Source organism: Microcebus murinus, chromosome 13, assembly GCF_040939455.1.
Source record: "Microcebus murinus isolate Inina chromosome 13, M.murinus_Inina_mat1.0, whole genome shotgun sequence".
In the NCBI taxonomy this organism is placed as follows: domain Eukaryota; kingdom Metazoa; phylum Chordata; class Mammalia; order Primates; family Cheirogaleidae; genus Microcebus; species Microcebus murinus.
In genome coordinates, this window is record NC_134116.1 from 31,858,866 (window position 1) to 31,885,903 (window position 27,038).

The window sequence follows — 27,038 nt, forward strand, 5'->3', positions numbered from 1 at the left end:
AAAATGCACACTATATGGGTAATGGACATATTTATAACTTTGACTCAAGCAGTATACAAGTACTTTATGTAATCAAAACATTTCTACCCCTGTAATATTCTGAAATAATTTTTTTTTTTTTTTTGAGACAGAGTCTCGCTTTGTTGTCCAGGCTAGAGTGAGTGCCGTGGCGTCAGCCTAGCTCACAGCAACCTCAAACTCCTGGGCTCAAGCGATCCTCCTGCCTCAGCCTCCCGAGTAGCTGGGACTACAGGCATGTGCCACCATGCCCGGCTAATTTTTTATATATATCAGTTGGCCAATTAATTTCTTTCTATTTTATAGTAGAGACGGGGTCTCGCTCTTGCTCAGGCTGGTTTTGAACTCCTGACCTTGAGCAATCTGCCCGCCTCGGCCTCCCAAGAGCTAGGATTACAGGCGTGAGCCACAGCGCCCGGCCTGAAATAATTTTTTTAAAAAGAAAAATAAATCAGAGATGACACAAACAAATGGCAAAACGCCCCATGCTCATGGATTGGAATAGTCAATATTGTTAAAATGTCCATATTACCTAAAGTGATTTATAGATTCAATGTAATTCCCTTCAAAATACCAATGTTATTTTTCACAGTATTAGAAAAAACAATCCTAAATTTCATATAGAATCAAATAAAACCTCAAATAGCCAAAGAAACCCTAAGCAAAAAGGAACAAATCTGGAGGTATCACATTAGCCAACTTCAAATTATACCACAAGGCAATAGTAACCAAAATAACATGGTAGACACATAGATCAATGGAATAGAATAGAAAACCCAGGAATAAAACCATATGTCTATAATCAACTGATCTTTGACAAAGCAGACAAAAACATGCAATGAGGAGAGGCCCCTATTCAATAAATGATGTTAGGAAAATTGGAGAGCCATGTACAGAAGAGTGAAATTGAATTCCAATCCCTCACCATATACAAAAATTAACTTATGATAGATTAAAGACTTAAATATGAGACCTAAAACCATAAAAATTCCAGAAGAAAACTTAGCAAAAGCTTTCCTGGATATTGGTCTAGGTAAAGAATTTATGACTAAGACCCACAAAGCAAATGCAATAAAAACAGAAATAAATAAATAGGATTTAATTAAACCAAAATGTTTCTGCACAGGAAAAGAAAATAATCTACAAAGTAGACAACCCACAGAATGGTAAAAAATATTCACAAACTATACATCCAACAAAGGACTAATATTGAGAATCTACAAGGCACTCAAACAAATCAGCAAGAAATGAAACAAATAACTTCATTAAAAACTGGATAAAAGATATGAACAGACATTTTCAAAAGAAGAAATACAAATGATCAGCAAACATATAAAAATATGAAAACCACAATGAGATATCACCTCTCCCCTGTCAGAATGGCTATTTTTAAAAGGTCAAAACACAATATATGTCAGGAGGATGCATAGAAAAGAGAACACTTATACACTGTTTGTGGGACTGCAAATTGCACAACTTCTAAGCATGCCGCATGCAGAAGAATAGCCCCTACCTCCTCACCATATACAAAAATCATCTCAAAATGGATTAAACACTTAAACTTAAGACCCAAAACTATAAAAAATACTAGAAGAAAACCTAGGGAAACCTGTCCTGGACATTGGTCTTGTCAAAGAATTTATGGCTAATATCTAAAAAGCACAGGCAACAAAACAAAAACAAATGGGACTTTAAAAAGCTTCTGAACAGCAAAAAAAAAAAAATAATCAACAGAGGGAAAAGACAACCTGTTGAATGGGAGAAAATATTTTCAAACTATTCATCTGTCAAGGGACTGATGTCCAGAATGTACAAGAACCTCAACTCAATGGGAAAAACATAATCACACACAAAAGTGCGGAAAGGACATGAATTGACATTTCAAAAAAGGAGGCATGCAAATGGCCAACAGGTATATGAAAAAATGTTCAATATCACTAATTATCAAAGAGGTACAAGTCAAAACCACAATAAGATATCATCTTAGCCTAGTCAGAATAGCTATTATTAAAAAGACAAGAAATATCATATTGGTGAAGGTGCTGAGAAAAAGGAATTCTTAAACACTGCTAGTGGGAAGGTAAACTATTACAGTCAGTACGGAAGACAAATAGAAAATTCACCAATAACTAAAAATAGAATTATCATTTGATTCAGCAACTCCATTATTAAATATCAAGGAAAAAAATAAAGAAAACCTGCACTCACGTCTTATTTCAGCATGATTTATAATAAGTTTCTATTATAAGTTTTTCTTTAGTTTATAATCTACTTTTACCTGGGTCTTATACAATTAATAACTAGGCTTGTGTTATGAATGACAGTCAGCAAAACTCCATTGTCTAACATTTTGGTCCTGGAAAGAAAACGAAAACCTTATATAGCACAATGGTTGTAAAACATCCGTTATATCTAAACCTGGTTGTATTACTATCTTTTGTATAGCATTTAAAAATACAAAATATCTATCTCTTATTGCTAACTAAGGATGATATATCTTTATTAAAGAAAAACTAGCAAATAAAATCTTCCCAAGTTTTTTTTCCCCTCCTAATATGCAGCCAGGTTAAGAAATGCATAATCATAACTAATATTTCTAAAAGGCATTGTGAGATCTGAGAAACAAACTGATCTATATTTTCATTCTGAAACCTTTACATATGTTTTATTATATAAATTCCCTAATCTCTACCAATTATTAAAGCCTCAGATTAAATTTTACTAAAAAACAACCCCACCCTACATTACAAAATACATCGGAATATACTACACTGTATTGAAACAACTAATAGCTCACTATTTAAAGAACATTTATTAAGAAATATTCTTTAAGCATAGAATTTAATGTTAATGTCCCTATTAACCATTAAGGTTACTATTTTCTAGAGATGTCTCTTCATATTGGTAATTCTCTAAAATAAGACACTAGTATCTACAGTTCTCTGTGTTCAGTAGAAGTTTAACAAAACAATTTGATTATATGTCTGAAGAAATAATTTAGCTCAGTTAATACGGGAAATGAAAGGGAACCCTCAACAGAAGTTGCAGTTATTTGGGGAGAAATACAAAGAATAAAATGATATAGGCTTCTGGGAAGAGGAAAACCTATAGAGCAGGAGTCCTCAAATTTTTAAACAGGGGGCCAGTTCACTGTCCCACAGACTGTTGGAGGGCCGAACTATAGTTTTAAAAAAACTATGAACAAATTCCTATGCACACTGCACATATCTTATTTTGAAGTAAAAAAACAAAGGGGCAAAAACACCCGCATGTGGCCCGCTGGTCGTAGTTTGAGGATGCCTGCTATAGAGGGCTGGATGGTGGTAAGTACAGGTGTTTGAAATTCTACATAAATAAAACTGATACATTCTCTTTAAAAAGCTTTTTTCCTTTGAGTGTTTTCTTGACTAGCAGCCGTGGCTTTGTAAATGAAAACTGTAACTAAGCCAGAAGGACAGAATTTAATTCTACACTCTGCCAATTTCTAGATGTGTGATCTATGGAAAAGTCACAAAATTTCCAAGTCTTAGTTCTCATGTTTTCAAAATAGAGCAATACCTCACTTATTTTTGTGAAGGAAAACAGGGTCATTTATATGAAATTCAATTAGTATTATTGCTATTTTGCTATTATTACTGCTATTACATATCCTTGGATGACTGAGGTCTGATGTTTACCCAGATATAATTGATCATACCAATTCTCTGGATTACACTTTTAATCTAAAACACACAAAAACATCGAGCCATACTGAAGTAGCTGAAGTACATTAGAAAAATTGAAAAGAAAATACCTTACACCATTACAACCCTTGCACCATTAAGTATAGCATTAGAGATGATAATCTGGCATATGATAGAAAAAGGGTTGATAAGGCTGAAAAACTGTTTTAGAGCTGGAACTTTAAACAATCCAACATTTACACATGCCAAAGAAGCAGGAGAAACAAAAGAAATTGAATAAAAAACCCTAAAACCTAAACCTACAATTTAAAGAAGCATGTGTGGAAACCCAGCAATTGGATTACTGAACAGAATGATAAGTCTATATTTATTTCTTTGTGGAATCCCCATACTGTTTTCCATAGAGGCTGCACTAACCTGAAGTCCCACCAACAGTATATAAATGTTCCTATTTCTCTGTATCTATGCCAACATCTACTATTTTTTGATTTTTTAATAATAGCCATTCTGAAAATGGCAAGGTGGAATCTTACAGTGGTTTTAATTTGAATTTTCCTGGTGCTTAGTAAAGTTAAATATTTTGTCATATATTTGTTAGCCATTTGTCTGTCTTTCTTTTAAAAACTTCTGTTCATGTTTTCTGCCTATTTTTTAATGTTTTTTCCCTTGCTAATTAGTTTGAGTTCTTTGTAGATTATGGATATTAGTCCTTTGTTGAAAGTATAGTTTGCGAATATTTTCTCCTATTCTGTGGGTTGTCTATTAATTCTGTTTATTATTTCCTTTGTTGTGCAGAAGCTTTTTAATTTAATTAATTGTAATTTATTTATTTTTGTTTTTGTTGTGTTTTCCTTTGGAGTCTTATTTGTAAATTCTTTTCCAAAGTCAATGTCTAGAAGACTTTTCCCTATGTTTTCTTCTAGAATTTTTATGGTTTTATGTCTTACATTTAAGTCTTTTATCCACCTTGAGTTAACTGTTGTATATAGCAAGAGATAGGGATCCTGTTTCATTCTTCTGAATGTGGCTATGCAGTTTTTCCAGAACCACTTATTGAATAGGACTTCCTTTCCCCAGTGTATATTGTTGTCCACTTTGTTGAAGATCGGTTCATTGTAGGTAGATACTTTTATTTCTAGATTCTCTAATCTATTCCACTCTATATAATCTATATCTCTACTTTTATTCAATTACCAGGCTACCCAGAGGAAAAGAAGTAATTTCCTCAAAAAGACACCTGTACTCAAATGCTTCTCACAACACAATTCACTGTTGCAAAGATGGAGAATCAGCCTAAATGTCCACCAGTTCATGAGTGGATAAAGAAAATGTGGTGTGTATACACACACACACACACACACACAAAAAAAAAAAAAAAAAAAAAAAAACATACCATGAAGTACTACTTATCTATAAAAAGGAGTGAAATTATGTCTTTTGCAGCAACATGGATGGAACTGGAGACCATTATTCCAAGTGAACTATCTCAGGAATGGAAAACCAAATACCACATGCACTCTCTAATATTTGGAAGCTAAATGATGGGCACACATGGGAACAAAGAGATGTAAAGGACATTGGAAAACAGGAAGGGGGTGAGTGGGAGAAAATGAGGGGTAAAACTTACCTATTGGGTACAATGAACACTACTCTCATGATGGACACACTAAAATCCCCAACATAAACCTTATACAAGGTATCTATGTGACAAAAACATATGTATGTTGGGCAGATGGGAGAAGGGAGGAGAGGATAGGTATATTCACACCTAATGGGTGCGGTGCACACCATCTGGGGGATGGACATGCTTGAAGCTCTGACTCAGGTGAAGCAAAGCCAATATATGTAAACTAAACATTTGTACCCTGTCATATGCTGAAATAAAAAAAAATTTAAAAAGCATATGTATGCCCTTAATATTTTGAAATAAAAAATAAAATTAAAAAGCCTGTATAATTTTAGGGCTCGTTAGCATGTGAAAAATGCATATTTATGATTTTTGTGGTAATAATTATTGCCTATCTTATACTCATCAGTGCCATACTCCAAAAAATTTAAGGAATCATAGTTCTAATGGTGGATTCATATTTAAAATCTACTTTTGGAATTAAAAAATGTCTATACATATATAATGAAGATTTAAGCACATCAATTCTTTATTTAATCCTTAGACTTAGAGAATACTATCTTTAAATAGCATACTCAAATGTTCAGTGGATCTACCAAATATTAATCTAAAATTTGCTCCATAATGCTTATAATGTCAGAATATCATAAAAATGCATTAGTCCCTATGGCTTCTCCTAAAAAAGGAAAATGAAGTTAAAGAACTGACAGAATAGCAGATAAATGGACTACTTCCACATAAATATGAATTTTAAAATAACTATTCAAAATCTATGTGGTTACTTGACCATTGATATAAGTGAAAAACAAAACTTAAAAACAGCAACACAAAGATCTCCAGCAACACAAAGATCTCCAGCAACACAAAGATCAAAGTTTCTTAGACACTTGTGTTTAATTTTATGAAAGTAACTAAGAAGGCAATGTTCTCACATAAGGATGTTTATCAGTACTATATGAGGCAGTTAATATGGGTATTATTCTTCCTTTCCTTTTTCTCTTTTTTCTTTTTTATCCCTGATTTGTAGGGGAAAAAAAGAAAAAGGAAAGAAAATAATTTTACTACCCCATGTAGGGGATATCAGTAATTTCAAATTTTATTCCAAATTGTAAATGAATATTTTAAGGGATTTCTAATACCGGCAAACTAAAATCCTCAATGTAGACAATACTTGCTCCTAGAATTAAGTAATGATAAACAATAAGGAAAGTTGTGTGGACTTTGCCAGTATGAACATCAGTAAAACCTTATTTCAAATCACTAGGTTAAAAAAAATCTTTAAAAATTAAAAGTGATAAATAATTCATGATCCCCAGGAATTTATAATATTGACTAGACTTCATATATGCCTTTCTTAGTAAATAGCAATAACTATAAATTTAATTCCCACTATCCATTATATTACAGCCCACTGTACATTATAGATCTCGAAAATTTGAAAACAAATCAACAAGGAAGAGACACGCTTTTATTTTTATGACTTGTAATTGATAACGTAAGTTGCTGAACTGTGGAGTGGTTCATTAATTGCTTTTTGTGTTAATGATATGACAAAGAATCCTGGAATACAGTCTGTTCATCATTTTAGAAAAGTAAAATCCAGTAGGTTTTGACAGCCATAGTTTTTCTAAAAGAAAAGACAGATGGGACTGGTTTAGAATTAGTGATCTGCACCAGGATTGTAATAGCCACAGCTCCAGTAATTAAACTACCATTTATCCCCTTCACCAGAAACCACTGAAGCTGCCTTTTATTTTAGTTATTAAATGAGGTTATTTAACACAATAGTGTGAACCTTCTATGCACAGTAGAAGAAAAAAATGGTAGAGAGAAAAATAAAGGAAATAAAGGAAAACAAAGTATTTGTTTTCATATATCCTCCCCATGCTTTCAAATGTGTTTTCATTTCCTTTGTATTTTGTTGCAGATTAATAATTTATGAATAGCTGCTATTCTAAAACATTAATTCTTCCATCTGTAAGAAGAAAACATTCCCACCAGATCTCTGGATTTTACTTCCACTAGTTGTTCTTACTTTCAAAATCTCTCTCTCTCCCTCTCTTTTTCTGATTCTATTTCTTTCCATATTTCCAAACCCTTGCACATTCTTTGGTTTTTTTAAAAAAGTAAACCTGCTTGTCTCTTTATTCTTTCCTTTTAAGAATATATTTCCCAGTTTTCTCTTTATAACCATTAATAGTCTGACACTATCTTTGTTGTTGTTGTTAAGTCTTTGCTTGGCATATTTTTCCTTTACATTTCCTTACCTTAAAGTTCTCTATATATTAGTTTAATGAGGGCCTCTATAAATAACTAGTAGCTGAATTTTTTTCTAATAATGATATAATTTCACTTGTGATTTTATCTTGTGTTATATGTTCTCATTTAAGATCTTCCCATATCTCTTTTCATACGTGGTTTTGAGATGATTATAGTATTTTTAAAGTCTCTTTTTCTCAAGACTATGTCTGAAATAAATGAATAAATTTTAATCTTTTAGACTTTACACCATTTAACACATGTAGTAAACCTAAACTCTAGATTTAAGAATTATCTCTACAATGAGCATAAGCATTCTAAATCCAATCATCCTATCTCTTATGAATCCTTGACATTCTTGGCTATCTTATATATATATTCTCTTATGTTATATATTTTTATAAGCCAAATTATACTTATAATTTTACTTATTTTATTTTTTAAGATTCCTTCTTATACCTCAAAGCTTCCTTCTGAGATTATTTTTCTTCTTTCTAAAGAATGTTTTAGTATTTGTTTTAGTAGTTTCTCCTAATCTTCTATTCGTGTCCCATTCTAGTTTGATAGATAACTAGGACTAAAACTGTAGACCAACATGATTTTTTTTCCAGCCTTTTAAAAACAATATCCCACTATCTTTCTAATTTCACTATTAATGTCTGCAGATACTATAATTAAACATCAACATGCATATTATCCGCTTTTCTTCTCATTTATTTTAAACCTCTGCTCCCCTACCCCTTTGCATCTGATATGATGTATGCAATTATATTTTTTTTGCTTGAGATAAATTTTTTTCCAGAATCTGTGGATGTCTGAGTCTAATAAATATCCATATAATGTTCTCAGTCATTATCTTTTTCAAAATTGTCTCTCATATTGGATTTATTTAGACTCAGGAAGATTTTTTTTCACTGTACATTGTAGAAGAACAAGAAACAACTACAAAGTTAAAAATATATAGAAGGTAAAGTGCAACAGTTAAGAAAGATATAAAGTTTCCATCCCCAAACCCCAACTATTTAGAACCATTACTGATTTAAAAATTAAAAGCATTTAATTGAAATCTTATTACAGGAAAAAACTTTGAGAAATTAGTTCTTTGTTTTATTTCCAAAATATTTAACAGTTGCAAAATCCTTCAAAACATATAAATATAATTGTTTCAGAAGACTAACCAAACATTAGTTTAATTTAGCTGTCCCAACACAACTAATAGTTTATAGTTTACTGCTAACAGATCTATTGACACTAAGAATAGATTGTATGTGAATTTGCTATATGAATTTGAACGAAAACCATATATTCATATATACCTTATATATGTATGTACATATTAATTATTTAGATCAATTTACTGTTGTTAAAACCCATTTAATAGAATTTTTTAGCATTGAAAAAATGTGGTAGGTTTTTCTTTTTTAGCATTTTCTCAAAATACCTAAAATTATCATGTGTGAGTATGTGTAGGTGTGTGTGGCATGCATGTAGGTTGTTAATGAGAGGGTATGATAACAATATATAGAAAAAAAGAACATGGTAAGTAAGTCTCAGCTATTCACTGAGTCACTGAGAAAAAATAGGAATAGTAAAACTTTGAACTATTTATGCAGTAAATTTCAAACATTGTAATTTACAATAGCATATACATTCTAAGATTCACAAGAAGCTTAATTGAAACAATATTATCTAATGGTTCTGTAATGGTTTCTTAAATTTTTTTAAAACTGAAAACAGATGTTTAAATACAGTAGATTTTCTTTGGGAGGATAGTATTTGGAATTTACATGCCAATTCATTTTTAAGAATATTTTGCAATTTCTCATTATAGAAAGGCTTCAAAATTGATTGTGAAATTGAAATTTGCATAGAGGTTGTAACAGTATCTGTTTACATTAGGTAAAATTCTTCATTCTGAATTATATTTGCAAATTACTGCAAACTCTTAAGACAAATTTTCTGTTAATAGCATTTATTGAATATCTGAGCAATTTTTCAATGTGGCCATAATTCATAGATATTTCAGATTATTTGCTCCCGTGGATAGTATGTTATGGAAAAATAGACTCAGTCTAATAAACTAAGAGACAGGATAGCATAATTTTTGAAAATCCAGATTATTTTGTCAAGCTGTATGGATTCAAACCCTGCCTGAATCACTAACAATATGACAAAATGGGATTCACTTAATCCTCTTTTGTTTCACTTTTCTTACATGAAATATAGGGGAAAGAAGGAGTATTAATTTGCAATGTTTTAGGTCTAATATTTCAGATGGGCATCATGGTATATTGGTTACGAGTATAGAATCTGGAGACAGATATTTACAATTTAGCTCTGGAGAAAAATAATTAACTTTCTCTGTATCAGTTTTAACCTCGGTAAAATTAAGGTATTATTGTTATTTTGTACAATTATTTTTAAGATTTCATGTGTTTATTTATGTGAAATACTTAGAATAATAACTGTTTTGAAGAATAACATATGAAAGTTATTAATCTTCAACAATTTGAAAGAGTGAACAGAAGTAAAAAAAGCCCTTTGGAGAATGCCTAAAGGAGTCAGTGCTTAATTGATATTGCCTATTGTATTAGTTTGCATTAGCTGGCATGAACAAATGACCCCAAATAGTGGCTTAAAACAACAGTTCTAGAGTTTATGTATTTATTATCTCACAGTTCTAGAGTCCAGAATTATGAAATCAAGGTATCAGCATGTCCACACTCCCTCCAGAGACCACAGGGTAAAAATCTGTTTCTTACTTCCTCTAACTTCTGGTGGCTGTTGGCATTCTTTGACATGTGGCCACATATTTCTGCTTGACTTCACATTTCCTTCTCCTCTGGGTGTATGGTAGTCTAATCTGTCTCTGTCTTTCTCTTCTAAGGGTACTTGTGATGACATTTGGAGCTCACCCAAATTATCCAGGATGATAAATTTGTTTCAAGGTCTTTTCTTTTAACACATCTGCACAGACCATTTTATAAATAAGGTAACATTTGCAGGTTTCAGGGATTAGGACATAAATATAACTTTGGGAACCATTATCAGCCTACCACAGTTATTAAGAGAATTATTTGCCATTACTTAATATTTGCCATTATATGTCAAATTTTGTGTACCACTGCTTCTTAAAGCATTTTTTTATGAATTAGCACAAGGTGTTATATCATGTGCATGAGTTTAGACTACAGCATGCAAGGACATAAAAATAGGTTTTATTAAATTTAAAGTTTTAATTAGCATATTTCTTAAAATCAAATTATTTATTTGATCTCATATACTTATATTTATCAGTTTATATCATAGATGGTTTTTTTTTGTCCAAATTAGAGATAAAATGATAATGAACTTTGAAAATAACTAAACGTTGGGACACTTCGGATCATATATACATTTCTCCATTGTTTTTAAGATATATACTTATACCAAAAATGGAAAATAAACATTGCTAAAGTATTGTTAATTTTTTATATCACTTGGCACTTTATAAAGTCATATATGTGAAATAATAATGAAAATGTGTCATTTTAATAACTCTGAGTATTACTATTCCAGTTTCACTTAACTATAATGATGGCTTTATATATAATTTTTCTGGTGGTTTACCTTATACTCAATCGTAAAGCACTCATGAAACAGCTTTAAGTGTAAAAGGTACAGTGAATACTGTTTATCATGTGGAAATTAATTTGTAGATTGACTTGATTTTAAAAACTTTTCTAAGGAGTGGCTATTCACCTAGAGTCCATGAACTCTGAAGTTGTATCATTAAATTTATTCAGAAGTATATGTTTTCTGGGGAGACATCTCAAGTATTCACCAGTCTCTCAACAGTGTGAAAGATCGAAACATTTTTCAAACCAGAGCTCTAAGGCATCCCATGAGTGAGCGCTTCAGTTTTTATTGTGGTATTATTCAAAAATAATTATCTCATTTATTCAACAAATTCTGTTTTTAATTAGATAAAAACTATGCAAGCTGTTATGATTTTAAGGGATCAATAAATAATAGCGCTCTCCCCACACCTGAGTTGAATGATGGAGAACTCTAAGAATCAAACAGACGCATATCAGCACATCATATCTATTTCTGAAAAAGCTGTTTGGAACATGTGGCTTTGTTTTGTGACCGAAGGAATTTGCTAATACCCCTCCTAAATATAACTATTCTCCCCAAAGCCTCATATCTCTGCTGTCCTTACAGAGCTAAGCTTATTATATATCTTAAAGCAAGGAAGACCATAGCAAGGGCGGAGTTAAACAGGTTCAGCTCTTTTTCCCAAACTCATGGATATGATCAATTATTCCTCCAAAGGAAGAAGCAACTATGAGTGGAGGTAGTATCAGAAATTTCTTTACGGAAATTCCTTCATAGGGTAGCGTGAGGCATGGAGTTTAAGTCCTGTTTTTCACCGTTCTCCAATTTTCTTTTCATATTGTATTTGGCTTAAACCTTAAGTTTATGGGGAGGAGATTATCAACGTATTGGTACATCCTGTCTCTATCTTCATAAGCCATCTCTCAGTTTCAAATTCTAAAATGGGGTTTCTTTTTCTGCTACAGAGTATGGCATCTCACATTAGACTGTAAATAGTGTCCTCGGGACCTCAGAAAAATAATTTATTTTTCCTGTTTATCGCATCTACAGAACCCAAATAAATAAAAGGCACACATGAGATTTATACAACACTATCTCTGACTACTCCAAAGTACACACATGCACATGTGCATACATACACTCACAAAACTTAGAAAATACAAGGAATGCCTTGCCCCTAGGGCATTTATACCAGGAAGAACTGTGTCTCCAGTACACAAGGTTTTAGAGAACTTCATTACATTTGAGAAGATCTGTGAATCTTGGATTCAGCTTTACCAGTCATTCTCTTATGATACCCTGGTACTTTAAATTGACTTGAGAACAATCAGAGGTGACTGTTTGGGGAGAGTTTGGGACTATCTCTGGTCTTTTGGGACATAAACACATCTTTGCCCTTGTACAATCTTTCAGAGATTTTTCAAAACCCCTATGGACATCTCTTTCCCCAGATTTTCCCTTTACATTTTTGGTCAGCCTCTTTTTTGCCCCAACATGTATCACAGCTTGATGTTAAATTTTTTTTCACTGAATGTTTTCAAAAACCCTTTGGAGATAGGGCTCCTCTCTTGATGTGAGCCCTGAGTTAGGCCAAACAATAACAGGATCATGCAACTGGTACTTTTCTAGAAGCTGTCAGATAAGTGTAAGAGTGAACCATCTCTAAGTATAGGACTTTGAAGGACTCCAGACATGGTTTGCATTTACCAGTGGCAATAAAACTGTTTTCTGAGTTACTGTGGCTGTAGCCTCGCTAGGTTTCAAGGCCACTGCAGAGCTAGGGAGAAAGAGATGGGAGTAGGCCAAGATATATTGCCACAAATCCTGCTTTTCTTACTAAAGTTCAGCAGATTTTCTATAGTTGTTTCATTATTGGTTAATTTACAGAATTCTGAAAGTCTTGACTTTGACAATTTGTCGCCTATGTTGTTGTTGCTCTTATGAGGGAGAGTATTTTTGAAGGTCCTCACTCTGCCATTCTGGAAGTCCCATCCCTGCTCTTTTATTCTCAGAGAAATTCAACACATTCTTTATGACAAAGCAGGTAATGTTCCATTTTCCTAAATAGGACAGTTAGTCACATCTTTCTATTTATAGTTGAAAAATTTTCCCTATAGAACTGTATTAGATCTATGAGGAATCCTACAAATGAAGCATGGGGAATAATATTTTTTGATATTTTATATGTAATTTATATACACTGTAAAACAATTAGATTGGAGAGAGAAGTTCAAGAGATCTACTTACAGCATGTTGACTATAGTTAAACATATATTGTATTCTTGAAAAATGCTAAGAGATTAGATATTAAGTATTCTCACCACAGAAATGATAACTATGTGAGGTATTTGTTAATAAGCTAGATTTCACCATTACACATTGTATATAAACTTCAAAATATTATATTGTATATGATAAATACATACAATTTTATATGTCTATTTAAAAATAACTTTTAAAAATATCATTGCTTATTAAATATATATATGTATATATATATATATATAGAAAGGCATTTTCAGCCCCATCTTAAAGATAATAAAATTGAAGACTCAAAAATGTAAAATTTTCTAATATCAAAAGCACAAGTTGTAACCTAAGACTAAATAAAATCCACTTTGGATGACTCAAAGGTATATTCAATTAAATACTGGATCATATGTATTTAATATTTGTTTCATTATGTATTCATTTACACATCTGTGTCCTCCAATAAAATATAATCTCCTGAATAGTAGTAATATCATTGATTAATATTTGTATCTACAGTGTCTGCCATGATGTCTGATACCCAGTGGACATGATAGAAAATGCTAAATGAGAGAATAAATGAAAGCCAACTTCTCAGAGTCTCCAAGTCTTACATCTGTAAAACAAGAGTTGAATTAGGGCTCAAATGCCCCATCTAGGTAAAAAAAGGTATATATTCATCCCCAAAAACATTGTGAGTCAGTGTAGATTTCTGTGATGGATGTGTTATCAACAAAGTGACACTTGAGAAGATTATTTTTGTTGCAGATGGATTGAAGTAGACATAGGCTGAAGACAGGTCAGAAGAGTGGCTAGAATTTTGTGTTTACAGGTAAAAATGCTGTAAGTATCAGAATTCCTCTTCTGAGGGAGGAATGTGGTCTATTCCTCAAACACTAGAGGGGAGATAATGTTTGCGGGTATTCATTTGGGGTGTCTGGATGTTTTATCACTAATAATAATTTCTCAGAACAAAAATTAAAGAGATGCTTCATGAACTTTTCACATTCTGTTTTGTAGTATTATTTTACTATTCATTATATCAGCCTAATTATATTTATAAAATGTCACCTAACCAAGAGATAGATCAAAGTACTGAGATTCAAGGTAATACTTGTCAATAATAATAATGATAATAAACAATTATAATAATGTATTTAACATTTTTTGGGCACCTACTAATGTCAAGAAATATTTTGAGCACATTTAACACTGTATTTTATATAACCCACAGGACAACAAGATGGCTGTTTCCCCCATTATACTTATAAATAAAATGTTTCATAGAGAACATAAGATACTTTTTCTAAATATATATATATATATATATATATCCAGTAGGGGGTAAAGCCAGATGCACATTAATTCTATAAATTATGTTCTTAACCATACATGAAGCAGAGGAAAAAGGACATCAAAAGTGTATTTAAGCAAATCATTGAGCTGTGGTTCAGGTTTGAATTCCAGGAACTCTCTTGTTCTATTTTAATTTGGGGCATGTTGGAAACATTATTTAAGGCAAAGTAGAATATTGGTTCTGAGCTCATATGGGAATACAAATCCTGATTCTACTACCAATTATTAAGCACTGAGGGTAAGTTATGTAAACTTACTGAGCCCGAAATAACTTGAAAATTAAATGCAAATATAAATATTGACCACCTAGAGTTCTAAAGAGGACCCTATGAGATAATGAATGCATACAACTTAACTTAGTAATTGGAAAATTACAAACACTTAGGACCAAAACAGCTCAGTGTGTGTGTATGTACATTGTGAATTCAATATTTTGGTTCTGTGTGGCATGTACATGTTTAATATTTTACCACCCAGTTAGTGCCTCTGGAGAATTTTGAAGGGGTGAGCCCACAATAGATTTCTGCTCACATTAAATGCATTTGATAGAGACTGACCTAAATTTTTCTTATTTACCTGTTCAGTGCTATAACACAAATTCTCATGCATTTTATGAATAGTACTGTTGACAATCCAGGCCACTTTTATAATCAGAACACATTATAACACAGCTTAATGCTACTATTTCTTTGATTTTGGCCTTGGCCTGGTGTGATACTTCTCTGCACCCTTAAATTCTGTCTTTAAAAGCCCAGATTAAGAGTTAACTACTTAACATCTCACTTTCTTGATATTCCTTTGTGAAAATGAATTGTTGGGCTTTTTTTCCCCCTCTTACTCCCAGCAAGTATTATTTAAATGCATGTTATTTAAATTATATTTTCTTATAATCAATGAAATGTTTTGTATATCTGTTTTCAATTGAATTAAATGATCCTTATTGGCATGACAAAGACACTATTAACTTTCTACCAACAACTACTACAAATCTTTAACATCATGAAGATTTGCATTAAGTTTTTGCTAAATAGATATGTGTTGGTTAAAATATAGACAGAGGCTATATTGCAGAGAGTTTATGAAGCATATAATTTTTATACTAAGTTTCCCTTTGGGAAAATTACTTCATCCATTTTTGGATATGTTTCATGTAGAAAAATGTTAGAATACTGGAGGGGAAAATCATATTGCACAAAGACTGCTTTAAACATTTCTAAAACCTAACTTATTGCCCTGCAGTGGAGGGCATGGAATTATGCATGTGCATATTTGTGAGGAGATATGTTTGAAAATCTTTGTGCTGACAATAAAATAGAGAGCTCTAAATACAGTCTGGTGCATACCTGGCATTTTCTGTCTGAACTCAATAAGAATGTAAATGAAATTGCATAGTGTGTGTATAAATAAGCTATATACATAAGCTTGGAATACATATATTGAAGCCATTAAAAAAGAAACATAGTAAATAAATTTATTTTTGACTCGTAGACCTGTGGAAATGTCTGACAATAGTGCAAAATGTCATCTTTAATGTGGTTTACATTGACTCTGTGGTATCCAAAGATGAATGTCAAGCCACGAATGAATAGAAGTGGCACTGAAAAGGAGAAAGGTAATATCTTTACTCAGACATACTTATATTCCAGTTATGACTGAAAATAAAACACCGCTGAACAGATTGAAAAAATAACACAGTAATAATATAATACATCTTTTGTCTTCTTGTTCCTATGAAATGTCAAGTTCCTACTGTCACTGGTATATACAATTTTCACATATATATTTACAAAAAGGGAACATAAGAACAGAAATGGTATTAAAGTGGGTGAGAAACAAAAGAGCTTTTGTTTTCAACTCCAATTCCATTTAATTCTGAGAAACTTTTCAATCTCAGATTTGATCACATTTTTATGCTTTACCATATATTTCAGGAAAAGCTTCTCTAATTCATAGCTGTATCTAACTACTTAAAAATCAGCTAGGTGGAATCCAGACCTATTTGAAGTAAATATTTTATTCAAATATTTGTATTGGATTTTTTTTCAAAGTGGTATAAAGTGGCTTATTGCTTTATTTTGAATAGCTGAGGAAAACAATGATGGCCTTAAACTCATGAAGATTTATAAAATTTAATGAGAATGGCCTCTATTTGGAATAAGTTATGCTTTAAAGTTCTGATAGAAGTAACAGGGAAAACATTAAAGAGTCAAAGGACATACATTCTCATTTATCCCATGAAGTCATCCACCTTCCTAAATTTTATTTAAACCATATCTAACATCAGTGTCACTCTTCCTGACTTTCCTTCACTTTGCCAAATTAATTGCCTCAAAATCTTAGATGAAACCAAAAAAAAAAAAACTTCCTTCTTCATTTAGAGAATAAAATGTTATTTAATATTATTGACACACTTCTATAATCACCATATTTCTGTAATTGTGTATATGTATGAAAAATCTAATTATGTTTCATCATTGAATTTTTACTACATTATAAGATCCCCAAACCAATTAAGCTAACCAAATAGATTACAAATTTGTTAGGTTCAATAATATTATTGAGTATATTATGAAAAATGATCTTGTATTTTGAATGGCTTGAGAAGAAGGGTCCAATGAGGTAGGAGACATAATTTTCTTAAAACTTATTTTTCTAGCATGATTTTATCTGGGATTCCTAATATCCATTGGTCATTTTCTCCTATTTTTATTGTATTAATTAATATTATTTCTACTTTTTTCTATAAAATATTTCATATTCTTCATACTAGTTTGCTAGTGCTGGGTTTGGAATAATTAGTGGTCAAAATTTTAAATTTATACCACTGGAAATGGAGCCTTAGTTTTCAGAAGATAAAATGTTTCTTCTTAAAATAGAAGGAGTAAAGTTTTATAAAATAGAATATATTTAGTTCTATTATAATCATAATCTTATATATTCAAAGATGAAACAACAAATAGATATGTGTGGACCCACATACACACATAATTTAGAAAGCAGAACTGGTTAGTTATGGCTCATTTTTCTTGATAAAATATTATTTTAAAGTCAATGATGCCATAATTTCGAACAGATTATGTTTGGTTTGAGAATGGAACATAGAGAAACTTGATTCAGCATTATTTCCAGATGGGAAATCATCTTTTATTTATTCATTTAATTTATTTTTCTTTTTTTTAAATTTTTATTTATTTATATGTTTTTGAGACAGAGTCTCACTCTGTTTAGCTCAGGCATCAGCCCAGCAACCTCAAACTCCTGGGCTCCAGCAATCCTCCTGACTCAATTTTCATAGTAGCTGGGACTACAGGCATGTGCTACCATGCCCTGCTAATTTTTTCTATTTTTAGTAGAGATGGTCTCACTCTTACTTAGGCTGATCTTGAACTCCTGACCTCAAGCGATCCATCCACCTCAGCCTCCCACAGTGCTAGGATTGCAGGCATGAGCCACCATGCCAGAGTGGGAATCAAATCTGCATTTATTATTTATTTTTCTGTTGAATAAAGCTCAGGACAATGAGTTAGTCAAGTGCACAAGGATTATGTGTATGTGTATTTTTTTACACATCCATAGGAGGTTTACATTCATAGAAATATAAGAATTCCTCATCTAATTGGATGAGGAAAGAAATCAGTAAGTTTTGTGAATAGGTCATCACAGAAGCCTTACACTTATTAATACCTCAACTTGGCCAACATTTGGTAAATAATACTTCTCGTATATGAAAAAAGAGAATATGTGAGTAAATACCATAATTTATTTCTTCTTACTTTAAATAAAATAAAATAAAAGCATGACTCAGGTTTCAGCTGTCATATTGGGAAGTTGTTATTCATGTCCTTATAGCAACAAGAGAAAAGATGTTATAGAAACTGAAAATCAGTGATCTTTTTTTCAGCCTATCGGAGAAATGAGGCCACTGAGAAAACCACCATTGCAAAATCTGGAGATACAGGTGAATTTAGGGAGCCACAGCTAAGCTATGCTTACCCAAAACAGCAGCTGTGGGAGTTGTAATCAGTCAGTTCCTTCCTGTAGGAAGACTTAAAACAGTAATTTTGATAAATTACTGAAAGATGACTGTGGGTTTACATGAGAGCCAGAAACACCTAGGAGCCAAACTGTTAGAGGAATCATACTTTCATCAGTTTTACATCCAAAAAAACCATGAGGTTCTGAAGGAAAAGAGCCAAGAAATATCCCCTCATGTTTCTGGCAAGGTTAGGGAAAGACTAACCACTGTAAAATATTCCCAGGATATTTATTCTTCATAACACTTTTTCTTTTACCAGCGGAGGGGCAGAAAGCTGAGAAACACTGCGACTGTCATAGGCCAGGAAGACAGGCCGTTTGAAAGACTGATATTTAGTCATAAGATAATAAATTGCTTCCCCTCCCCCATATCTTATTACTTCAATGCAGCTCTGCTATAATAACAGGTCATTAAAACTGAAAGAGTTGTAAGACAGAGAGAGACCCTATCTAAGGAGGGGTTTTTAGGAAAAAACAAAGGATACAGGAAGACATAAACCAGATATTAGAAAAATGTGAAGCATCAGGCACCTATAGCTACGAACATTGAACACAGCCCAGTTCCTAGTCAGATAAACAAGATACCTTCTGCTAAAGATGTATTTATCATATTATCTGTTACCATATACTTTATGTCTGGCTTTCAACAGGAAATTATAAGGCTTGCTAAAATACATGTAAAACACTGTCCATAGAGACAAAACACATATTAGAATCAGACTCAGTCTTGGCACAGATGTTGAATTTATCTGATAGCGAATTTAAAATACTATAAGTAGTATGTCAAGAGCTCTAATGGACAAAGCAGACCAAATGCAACATCAGATAAGTAATTTAAGCAGAAAGATAGAAACACATGGAGAAATCAAAACCTTGTACATTGTTGGTACAAATGTAAGATGCTGTAGCTACTAAAGAAAAGAGTATGAAGGTCTCTCAAAAATTAAAATAGAACCATCATATGATCCAGCAATCCCATTTCAATGTATACATCCAAAAGAAATGAAATCAGTTTGTCAAAGAGATATCTTCACTACAATATTCATTGCAGCAGCATTCAAATAGCTAAAATATGGAAATAATTCAAGTGTCCATCAACAGATGAGTGGATAAAGAAAGGATACTGTATATATACACAGTAGAATATTATTTAACCTTGAAAAGAAGAAAATTTGTCATCTGCAACAACATGGATGAAACTGAAAGACATTATGCTAAGTAAAATAAACCAAACACAGAACAAATACTGCATAATTCCACTAGTACATGGTATCTACAGTAGTCAAACTTTTAAAAATAGAGAGAAAATGGTGACTGCAAATGTCTAGAGAATGGGAGAAATAAGAAGTTGTTCAAAGATAACACTTCAGTTACACAGGTGAATAAGTTCTAAAGACGTGCTACAACATAGTGTCTTTAGTTGGTAATGTAGGATTATGAACTTCAAAATGTGTAACAAAGGTAAATTTCATATTAAATATTATTACAGAAAAAAAACAAAAACAAGAAAAACAACAAAAAGGGTCACAAGGAAACAAGGAGCTCTGGAAGATGTTGTATATGTCTATTACCTTGACTATGGTGATAGTATTATGGTTGTTTGCATAAGTACAAACTCATGAAAATTTACACACTAAATTTGCACAATTCTTCATGTATCAATTATAGCTAGGTGAAGCTGTTTTTAAAAAGAGAATTAAAATGTTATGGTAGAATTAAAATACATAGTAACATAAATGAAGAATGCTGTTGAAAGTCTCATTAGTAGATTGAACATGGCCAAGGAAAAAAATAAGTGAACTTGAATATAGGCCCATAAAAAAATTCCCAGGCTAAATTGCAAACACAAAGGGCTTGATATAAAATGAATAGAGTATTCAATAATTTTGATAATACTTCAAAGGATATATCATAGCATAATATGGGATATCATAAGAACATGAGAATAGAAAAAAATATTTGAAGTAAAAATGGCCAAACACTTTTCAGAATTAATGACAGACATCCTCCAGAAATTCAGACAAAGAGCATGGAGGGCAAATACCAAAAAATCTACATGTAGGACTACAATATTCAAATGGTAAAAAACTCAAGATAAAGAAAGAAAACCATCTTTTGGAAAAATATAATAAATAAAATTAATAGAAGATAGAAAATCAATAATGGAACAAATTATTTTGATAGAAGAATAAAAATATGAAGTATAGACTTCAACATAAACTGTCTAAGAAGAAAGTGAAATGAAATAGTTAGTGTGAAAGAAAAAAATATAATTATGCAACTAGTGAACATTTCTTCAAAAGTAGAGGAGTAAATAAATTCATTGTAGAACAGACACTGAACAAATTTACTGTTAGCATGCCTATGTTGCAAGAAATATTCAAAGAAGTCATTCAGAGAGGTCAATTATATAAGTTAGAACTTGGGACTACATAGAAAATGAAAGATGATAAGATAAAAACAGGATAAGAGGATACAAAAAGAGAATAAGAAAATAAACAACCCCAAACAAGTGGGCAAAAGACATGAACAGAAGTTTTTGAAAGAAAATAAATAGATGGCCAAGAAATATATGACAAAATTCTCAACATCACTAATTATCAGTGAAATGCAATTTAAAATCATAATGAGGTACTCCCTTATACCTATTAGAATGGTCCTTACTAAAAAGTCAGAAAACAATAGGTGCTGGCATGGTTGAAGAGAGAAAGACTTATACACTGTTGGGCGGACTGCAAACTAGTACAGCCTCCATGGAAAGCAGTATGGAGATTCCTCAAAGAAATAAATGTGGACCTACCATTAGATCCAACAATACCACTGCTGGGTATCTACCCAAAGGAAATTAAGTCATTTTATCAAAAAGACTCTTGCATTTAAATGTTTATTGCAGAACAATTCATAATTGCAAATATTTGAAATCAACCTAAGTTCCCATCAATTCATGAGTGAATAGAGAAAATGTGGTATATAGACACACACTATGGAATACTACTCAGCTATAAAAAGGAATGAAATAATTTGCAGCAACTTATATGGAACTGTAGGCTATTATCCTTAACAAAGTATCTTAAGAATGGAAAAGCAAACACCATATGTTGTCACTAATAATTGGGAGCTAAACAATGGATACACATAGTCACAAGACCTACAGTATGCTGTATACAAGCAGCCTGAATACTATCTATAGTATCTATTTTATCATTTTGGCTCATTCTATATAGTGTTCTGTAATCTAATTATCAATTTGATATTTAAAAATTAATACTATGCTATTTATAATATATTAAATATCCAAAAGAGTCCACAAAACGATTTATGTGTTCCTTTCTATAATTCTTATCCTTATAACTATATTCAATATAAGATGAAACCATTTTTTTCTTATTTTTCCACTAACAAATTCCCGAGTATATGATATCAAGGTAGAGAAAGAAAATCCTATTTCATATCAGTCCTAATAGGTACATTTAGTAAAGGTGGAATACTAACTTTGTTATTTCAAAGGATTTTGTTTCAAAGCCTATTTAATTTCTGTTTGTAGAATTAAGTTACCATTGTTGTGCTGAGACTAACAGAATAGCCTGGAGAAAACTGCCGGGAGGTTAATTATCAAGTTCTCTTGAAAGTCAATAGATTTTTTTTTTTCAGCAGCCTTTTTCACTAAGGAAGTCCCTAGGGTATTTATTGCCTGAAGAACATTACTATTAGCACTTTTTTTTAACTTTCCCTGAAAAGCTCCATATTCTAAATGAAATTTACTTCTTAAAAGAGAAAGTCAAACACATTTGTAAACCACAATGAAGCACTTCTGAAATAACACTTCAAGTTCACAGACACATTTTCATACCTAAATATGTTTTGAATTTAAAACTAAAGTCATAGATGTTTCAAAGGACAATGTTTCATTGCATGTTTTAAATACAATGATCATTTTTCTTCTCAATGTAATAATCAATGCTTTGAAATATATATTTAGATCAATTTAAAGATTCAACAAGAAAGTTCGATTTGTTTTGCAATAACTACTAGCAGTTCTTTGGGTCTATGTTCAGGTCTATTGCTCTTATTTCAATGACTGTATATTTAATGAGCAGTATTATTACAAATATTTTGAAATTTTATGATTAATCAACATTTTGATTATTTTAGGCTACATAAAAGAGATTACTAACTACAATTATAAAAGGTTATTTGTGTTTCCACTCAGTGCATTTTCCTTACCCAGTAAAATATTGGTTATTGGCTACAGCGCTTTAACTGTGAACATCTTGAACTTGACTTCCCAATGCTTTTCAACAGTTCTCTTGACAGCCACTTTCAACACTATCTTAAGGAGTCAAGATGAATTTTATTTATCATTCTATACTCTATCCAATTCTTTCTCTGTCACATGTATCTCTGAGGATGTCATCCTGATTCTACTTGAACACTTCCAGAAATGAAGAACTGATTACATGATAAGACAACATCATTCATTTGGGGAAAGTTTCAAATAGTGAACTGTTACTTGTTAGTTTAAAGCAAAAAGAATTGAGCCATTATTTTCAGTCATTGAAACGAATTCACTTTCTTCAGATGATTAAAATAAAAATTGAGCCTGTTTCTGATAAGAGAAATCTGTAAGTAAATTTACTGCAAAAGAAGCTTTAAAATTTTTTATATGTGTACATCCAAGAAGTAAATGGAAATGGCTCAGTGAGCTTTCCGATCTTAGCAAATTCTGACTTTATCTTGATAGATAGTGATGAACTACACGGCCTACAACATTGAACTAGGAATAGGTTAATCACAACAGCAATATCATACCAAAGGGGACGAATAGGAAGAATATGGGGATCGCTGGGTCAGGTAATTTTGAAATTCAAGCAAGCAAATATTGCCAGGTCTTTCTTCTCAGAAGGGAGATACTATTCCTTAATGAAGACCTGGTTTTGTTCCATGGGAATAGCTCCCAAGTTCATCATTATGTATTGTATTTGTCTAAATTATTTTTGATCCAATTCTTCCCTTTGAGTTATAATTCATTTATCACAACAAATTATTAAAACTTATATTTTATTTCACAGACTTCTTAATGGTAGAAATTTAGAAGCCTAAACTTATTTTTCCCGGGTTTTTTTTTTCTTTAACTTTTAGTTGTCTTTTACTTTTTGCTCCACGCTGGGAATATTCACCAGTAAAATTTTATTAAAACTTTATGAGTTTCTTATATGCCTTATGTGGGTTTACTCCATGTTCCAAAAGCCACATTCATAATGCATGTCTCTACCTTCCTCCATAGGTCATGCTGCTGAGAGACAATTCACTTTTGGTCAAGGTTAGAATGACCACTAGGTACTTCCTTAATGCTTTCAGAGGTCTTAATAAAGATTCTAAGCACTAAAACCTTTATTTGATTTTTATACAAAATCTCATTTTACTTTGCAAATCTTTATATGCAGAGAAGACTGAGAACTAGAACATTATTCAATCAGACCTGGATCTTCTCTATTTTCTCTAAATTCTGTTTGCAAACTAAGAAATGTCTTCATTGGGTCATCTTTTTCTTCCCTATCACACACAGATTGCTAGAGTCAATCAATTGACATTTAGGACATTCTGCCTGATTACATCAGTCAGATGCTCAATTAAATACATTTTCCATTTTTCACAGTAATGTAGGTAACCATTTTGCCAATTGTTTCACCACTATTCGAATAGTTGCTCTTTCTCCAAACTGCAAAAACATATTTTTCACCACTCTGTTATAAATTTAAGCATCATTTTCCCAGCCTTTGCTAACTGTTTTCCTACCACGTTTCCAGCCTCTACATAGTAGTTCTAGCCGATGCCACATAGTTTAATTTTTTAAGGCAGAATCCCTATCTTTGCATCAGTTTTGCCAGTGAAAACAAAAATTATCTATTAATTCTCACAAGTCCCAAGGATTGTCTGGGCATGTCTTCTGATGTGTTTCGGTTCAGTTGGAGCTGGCTGGTCTCAGGTGGTCTCACTCAACATTCTGTGGATTAGCAGGCTGGTTAGTGTGAGGGAAAAACTTCATTCGCTTGTTTTGTGATTAACTGTGTCATTTGGGGCAATGGCTAAATGTGTTTCACAATCTAGCAGGCTTTCTCAGACTTTCTCACTGGCTGGAAAAACAGGTTGCTAACAGCACAACAAGGCAAGTCTGATGGAAGGCAGTGCTCCATGGGCCAAACACGAATCTGTTTCTTTCTTTCCTCTGACATAAGTGTTCTCTCCAACTGCTAAGTAAACAAGTATTTATTTTTTTGTTTGTTTCTTTGTTTGACAGCACCTGATTCTTATCATTTTTCTTAAGTTAGGGAAACTTTTGTTAACAACGAAATACCAAATCTCAGGAAATCTTACTGGATAAAGTTGATTTTTCTCTTAACTTCTGGTAAGGGCCAGTGGGAAGGGAAGTAAAGATAAAAGGTTAAGTTTGTTGACCACAGATACCATAGAGAAGAGGGCATCACGACTCAGAGGGCCAACAGGAATGGAGCTGGGGGACATCCAGGACACAGGAGCTTCAACCAGTGGGCGAGGAACAGGAGAGAAATGTAAGGTCCTATGAGTAAAATCCTTTAGTGGGGTCCAGGGGATTATATGGGTGGATTTCCTGGGATAGGGTTGGGTGGTTAATTTAAAGGAAGATTGAGGCTATGCACAGGAACTCAGGAGTTACATTATCAGATTCACCAGTATTAAAGTAGAAGAAGGGTAATCAAGCAGTTCAGGGTAGAGGACCTTATCTACCTGGAACAGGAACACGGGAACTGCCTCGAAATATGCAGGTCAAGGGTCACAAGCTAGGAATAGGAAAACAAGAAGGATGCTGAGGGAGCATTAATAAGAATGAGAATTATGACACCACTTTATCTACTGTGTCTGGCTGACAGCAAGAGAAACAGAGTTTAATGAAGAAAGTATATATACACTTAACCGTTTCAAACTGGAAGTGACACACATTACTGTTACCCGTATATCTATGCTGAAACCAGGCATATGATTCAAAATTTTCCAGAAAATATAAGAAAATAAAATTATTATCATTCATGAACATCCTCCTAGTTTTTACCATATTACCTTATTAATAATAACTCAACACTATCATGTAATAAATGCACATTTACTTTGTATTTTCAAAATTTCATTATGTACAATGTATTTTCTATATCTATTAAAATATCTCATTGTAGGTAAAATTTGGGGAAAGTTTAATACACTCATATATTTAATAGCTATTTAATAAGTACTGATCCTTCTTTTTACATACATGATTAGTTTGAAATGAAGATGCCAATTAAAATATGAAAATTTTAGCTTAATCATAGTGGAAAACTGCTGAAAACTCTGGTTGATTAAGACAAACTTGTTTTTTCTTTTTATTTGAGGATCAAAAAGGTTATCAGATTATTTATAGGAAGAGAGTAAAATTGACATTTTCCTACATGTGCATTAAGTAATCATAGTTTTTATAATAATTCTTAGGGAAAGCAAGTAGTCTGGGTATCCAGGAATTTTTCTGGAAGCTGTTGACAGATGGGAAAGGAAAAGGCTGTGGGAAACATATTTAGGTACTTAGATCATCAGTTCATAATCTCTGAGGGAGTGGTTTGATTTATGGGCTGTATTCTTCCATAGCTAGTACCCCTGAATGATAATACTGTCTGGGTATGTCTAATTCCTGATCTTGCCAAAACAAAGTTGATTCTGGTTTATTAGGTTGCTAATTTCTGTTTGTGTTTCTGATTGCATTTTTAAATAATTTATACATTTCTGGTTGTAACCATTCTTAATTTTCAGACCCACAATTATGTTGCTTCTTTTAGCAGACAATTAACGTAGGTATCCCTGTTCTTTTTTGAAGCTACATTTTAACCTTAATGTTTTCTGCTAAACTGGTTCAATAGGAAGGCGTTTGAGCATTACTATGCTATAAACATAGATGAGGAAAAAAATAAAGAAATTTACCTTTAGAAACTCATAAGAATTGTTTATGTAAATAATGTTTTCCTTAACTATGACAGAAAGTGTTGATTTACTATCCTGAATTAATGTCTTCTCTTCAAATGGATATCTCTATTTAAAAAGATATGAAAACATCAGTGCTGTGATCAAATCCCTCATGCTCCAAAGAGCTTTAAAACTAATGATTATGGTGTTTAGAAGGAATCGTTATTATGAATCAGAATATAGGG

General features: G+C 32.1%; 1 long non-coding RNA gene across 1 annotated transcript; it reads left to right on the forward strand.

Moving 5' to 3' along the window:
• The first annotated feature begins 10,276 nt into the window (after window positions 1-10,276).
• On the forward strand, window positions 10,277-16,485 carry LOC142874958 (uncharacterized). Its single transcript, XR_012922543.1, has 3 exons — window positions 10,277-10,330; window positions 13,957-14,106; window positions 16,282-16,485. It is a non-coding gene; the product is annotated as an uncharacterized LOC142874958 (long non-coding RNA).
• Window positions 16,486-27,038: the final 10,553 nt, after the last annotated feature.